The following is a 6,000-nucleotide window of genomic DNA, read 5'->3' on the forward strand; positions in this document are numbered from 1 at the left end:
CATTTGCACAAAGGTTTATCCTTGCATTAACTCCTAATCCAGTGGGTAATCCTAATTTAGACTTGACCCTTAGCCTTTAGATAAACATGAGGTCTTCTCAGGCCTTTAATGCCTCCAACCTCTTCTCTCAACCCAATCCTATGTTGACACTTGTCACCATTTTATTGGTGCCAATTGTGCACATGGATCCCCAACTTTCAAACTTGGCCCTTGATTAAACCATTCAATCCTGGCCATCTATTGCTCCATTTTTCCTATAAATAGAGCCCATTCCTTCATAATCCAGATCCTGAAAACTTGTATGCATCTAAGCTATAGACATTTTAGAGAGCATTTTAGCATAAGCAATCTAACATCTTGTCTTTTTGGTTAAAATACATCATTTTAGCATTAGTATTAGCTTTTTATTTCACATTTAGAGCTATACTACAATCTCAATCCTCCATAAGCATCCATAGTGCAAAAAGCTGCTGAGAGCTACACTATTTTGGAACTTGGAGAGGAGAGGAACAAGGGAGAAGAAGCTAAGGCCATGCTAAGAGGCAGTTGGAGATGTCTCATGATCTTTGTTTTACTTATTAGTGTAGACGAATAAAAATGACCATATTCCTAAATGAATATTTTATGTTCATTTTCCTATTTAATTAAATCCAATTTAATTAAATTATCCACATTCTTCTATTTAATTAAGTAAATCACTTGATTAAATTCACTATACCATTTAATGAATAAATCATTTTATTCAATTAAATCCCCCTAGCCACTTTTAATTAAATTCAAATTTAATTAAATAGTTATCCTAAATTGAATAAATCAAATTTATTTAATTCCAACCAAATTGAATGAAAATCAAATAAATTCAATTAAATCCTATTATCCTCCCCATCCACTTGCAAAATCCCAAACCCCTACCTAACCCCTTCTAGAATATTCTAACCAATTCTAATTAACCTAAACACCCTCTAAACTTTGTCACATCCCTAAGCAAAGGGAGGTCACTTCTCAAATGGCCCAAAGTCTTGGATAACCATTGAAGGTTTTCAACCTTCAACCACCAAAAACCCCAAAGTCTTTGAAAACCATTGAAGGCTTCCAACCTTCAACCACTTAATCCCCAAAGTCTCCAATAACCATTAATGGTTATTTCAAACCCTCCCACATGGTTAAAACATTTGTTTTGACTCAACCTCTATCCAACCCAAGGGTCTCATCAGGTCATTAATGCTTTGACCATGATTATCTCTTAATCATTTGCACAAAGGTTTATCCTTGGATTGACTCTTAATCCAGTGGGTAATCCTAACTTAGACTTGACCCTTAGCCTTTAGATAACCATGAGGTCTTCTCAGGCCTTTAATGCCTCCAACCTCTTCTCTCAACCCAATCCTATGTTGACACTTGTCACCATTTCATTGGTGCAAATTGTGCACATGGATTCCCAACTTTCAAACCTGGCCCTTGATTGAACCTTTCAATCCTAACCATCCATTGCCCTGTTTGTGCTATAAATAGAGCTCTCATTCCTCCATTTTAAAACAATCATCTTTCAAATTTGAAGCATCACACTTATGCTCAAATTCTTTCAAAGCTTTCATATCATTTTATGCTCATCATTTAGCCTCTTTTAGATAAGGAATTAGACTAAATATGCATGTTAGAGTACTTCCTTTATCATCTTAGTTCAATCATAGACTAAATATAGTATGCTAGGATAGTATTCATACTAATCTTGTCATCTTATCATTTAGTTTATTGCATTTCAAGCATCTCATCTAGCTTATAACACATCTCATACTAAAATCAATTAAAAGCATCTCTCGTTCTCATATTTGCCATCCCTAAGCCATTTTGCTCAGTAATCTGAGAGCAAAACATTGGTTTGAGGGACATTGTGAGATAGAGAACCATGGGACCCTCCTTGGGAAGCTGAGTAATGCATCGTTACTCCATAGCTTGCATCAAGAAGTCCTGTGTGTGTGTGTGGATTGATATTTATCGTAATTTTTCACATATTTAGTTTTATTAATCCATTTTTCCCACATACAATTAGATATATTAGCATGTCTCTTTGTGTCTCTTTTGGAATGCCTTCATAGATTGGTTTTTGATTGACTAACGCTAATGTTTTGTGTGTTTTTGTGTTATTTGATCATAGACTAACCTTGTGCCACTTAGGAGGGCATCATTTGGTGAACCCGACGTGAATCGAACACGCAATCTTCTGATATTTTTTTGACAACTAACATATTTTGCTTGTTGAAAGTGCCACACAGGTCGCGCTTCGGCGCTAATGAACGCGTTTTAGCGCTATCAAAACAATTTCTTTTAGCGCTATTGTCCATAAAATAGCGCTATTGAAAAAGTTTTAGCGCTATTGACAACATTCTGGCACTTTCGTCACAATTCTGGCGCTATTAAAACTCTTCTGGTGCTTTTGACCTCTCGGATTTTTCTATTCTTTCAGCACTACAGTGTAAATTAGCGCTTCTATAAGCGCAGACTAGCACTATTGTATAAATTAGCGCTTCTATCTAAAAAGCAGACTAGCGCTATTGCGACAGAGTGTTGTCCAAGTCGCTTTGTAACCAAAAAATTGAGTATCTTAGGCTTGTGGAAGCCCCCCATTGAACATTGGTTTTTACTAACTTGTTTTTGGTTCATGTAGGTTAACAACCCAACATAAAAATCACAAAATTTTCATTTAGTGCTTAAAAAGAACTTGAAAAACACAAAAAAAAAAAATTCATTGCTTTCTAGTTAGGACTCATTTTCTTTTGGTGCTTAAAATTAACAACACAAATTTGATTTCATTGCATCAATTTGGACCTAAAATTTATAATCCACACTTCAAAAATTTGGTGCAAATAAAATATACAATCCACTTGTTTTGATCTTTTTGCAAACAAATTTTTACTTCAAGCAAAACGTGTTTTTCATTAAGTTGACCAGGATTTCCAAATTTTTAGATTACAACACATTTTGCTATTGAAGTTAAAAAGAACACCATGGCTATTGGAGCAACATCTCCAAATAGTTAAAATCACATTGCAATGATGGATTAAAAAGAACAAGTGAATTTGGTGTTTGGCACGCTTGTGCACAAAAGTCAGTCGAGTGGTCCTACTTCTAACACACACTATCCTCTCCCTTGGTTCTCGTGGTCCTAGGTGCAAGAGAAAAGTGTTAGTAACACTCAAAATTTTATCTTTCTAAGAGAGGCCTGCCAAGGGATCGATACTCTTGGGAACGACCTCGAGCGGTAAATCCTTCGAGCCGCTATAGAAATCAGGTGAGAGCGAAAGTTGTAGCCTTGGGTATAGCTGTTCCTACAGTGTAACTGGCCGAAAGGACAAATGGGCCCCACCACCAGTTACAAGGCTCTTAAGTGAGTCACTGGAGAATGAACTTATGTCCAAAAACATCGAACATGACTAAACACCTTTAAGTAGAAGCCCACCTGTTCTATTGATTGAGGATATTTGAGATATAATTTAGTGCAAGAGCATAGATGGTTTTGCTCCCAAGATACTCACCATACATATTTCCTTGAGTAGAAACATAGCTTTTTGAAAAGTCACTTGTGGCTTGATAAAAGTGGTGACTCCCCCATCATAGGGATCATTTATTTGTTATGCTCGTGCAAGACTTAGTATATCACATCCTTACCTGCCACGGCGGGATTCATAAGGTATGTAGTACCAAAGTCGAAGAAATATCAAGATGTGGGCTAAATTTATCACAACTGGCCATTTGACCTTAGGGATAAAGAGTGTTTGAAGTGTGTTCGTTTTACAGACCTAGTGCAAATTGAGCCGACTTCAGGCTTTGGAAATACACCTTAAAATAAATCTAAAGAAAGGGTCAAAAACAAGTCCAAGGATTGGGTTAATCTAGACCCATACTCATTTGTGCCTTTTTAGGCAACATTCTTGTGTTTGTGTGCTTGCTTTGTTTTCTTGTCAAAGAAAAATCAAAAAAATCAATCCCAAAAACAAAGTATTCATCCAACATCTGTCAAAAACAACCAAAAAAATATCAAAAACAAAGTGCAAACAATACAAAGTCACAACTTTTATGACCATTCTTCACATCTGGCGAAAGAAGAAGTGTCATCAGAATATCAACTTGAAAAGAAGACCATTGAGCTCAAAGGCTTTAATCAAAAGGAGGAAATTCTTCTATATCAATCGACAAATCTTTGTCTCCCATAGAGTCTTTCTACATCGCATGCGTCTATACCTTCAAGGTAAAACAAACGAGTTTGATTCAGAATCATTGAACAGCAGAGCTTTTATGCAATATAGAGCTCTGAGTTATCACAAAAATCAAGGAGGAAAGATTAATCCCAATTTCTTCCCAAACATCTGTATCACCTACAACACAGCTCGAGAAGTGCCACCAATGCCTGAAAGGGAAGAAGAAGAGTTTGTCCCATTTGTGACACAAAGTTTTTATTGAAAGTTGAAAAACAAAACATCCAGCATCTTATTCATACATCATCGCTTCATCATCAATCCATCCCAAAACTCTCAAAACATTAAGAGGTTCTTGTCCCAAGATTCCTTTTTAGATATTGCTTGAAATCAAACACATCACATCACTTTTTAGATTGTTTCTACATCTAGGATAAGCTCATCCTAAGAGACACATCTATGCAGGTTAAAACTAGTTCATGAGTGAATCCTCTCATTACTAGGTAGTTAAATTTGTAACACATCTCAGATTTCTCTACACCTTATCACATCCAACCTTATCAAAACAAGCAAGCAATTCAAAGAAGGAATTTCGGTTACATCTACCTTAAAGTGCTAGAGATCCACGTACAACACAAATCACCAATCATCAATCTTTCATTTGATCACCAACTCATCATCATCTTCAATCAACTTCAAAACAAACTTGCAAACAAAATGGCTCAAACCCGATCACGGTCAAGGCAACGAGAACTAGAAATTGAGGAAGAAGAAGACGAAAATCTCAATGAATTTCAAGAAGCACTTGGAGGAAATATAAACAATGAACACCCAAGTACTCCCACTCCTTCAACAATCGAAAGGGTTCAGCATAACCCTCACTTTAACAGAGTGTTTGATGAAATACTCAGGAGCAACGTAGATGCTCACTTTTTAAAACTCGCTCAAGAAGGAGCCAAACTCCCCTCTGACTTTGATCTTTCTCAATTAAGACAAGCATCAGAAAGACAAAGTCGCCATGAGGAGGAAAGAGGTAGAAATCACATCAAATATAACATTCCTCGAGGTAATCCACCACCTCCTCCTCCAAATGAAATGGAAATGTTGTGGCAACAAGTCGAGAATCTCACCCAACAACTTCATAGTGGTGTTAAGACCAATCAATTCTCACTTAATGACATCTGTCCCTATCCATTTGATAGGAATCTTTATATGCCACCCTTTCCACGCGGGTTCGAAACACCAAAATTTGAAAAATATAGAGGAAAGGGAGATCCCCGCGATCATGTCCGAGAATTTCATTCTGCTTGTCTCGAAGTCGCATATGAAGACACATACTTAATGCGCCTTTTTCCCCAAAGCTTGGGAGGAACAACCACATCATGGTTTTCCCGACTACTAGGGGGCATTAGAACATTTGAGGAACTCATCCAGAAGTTCCTATCTCATTACTCTTATAACATTGAACGCGACATCACCATGGCTGATCTATGCAACACCAAAAAAAAACCAGGTGAATTATTCTCAGTATTTCTGCAACGATGGCGCCAAATGTCTAGCAGACGTTCTCTTCAGTTACCTGAACGAGAACTAGTGGAAATTTTCATTTCCAACTTAAACGAAGAAATGGAATTTCACCTGGATGTCAAAGACACGGATTCTTTTAACGATATGATCACCAAAGGTATAAAATGTAAAAGGGCACTCATCAAAAAAGGACTCATCAAAATCTTTAATGAACCCAAAGATGGTCCTCGCCCGCGCTTCAATAGTGATAAACCGAACTTCTGGAACAAGAATAAGAATA

Source organism: Cryptomeria japonica, chromosome 3 (genome assembly GCF_030272615.1).
Source record: "Cryptomeria japonica chromosome 3, Sugi_1.0, whole genome shotgun sequence".
Lineage (NCBI taxonomy): Eukaryota > Viridiplantae > Streptophyta > Pinopsida > Cupressales > Cupressaceae > Cryptomeria > Cryptomeria japonica.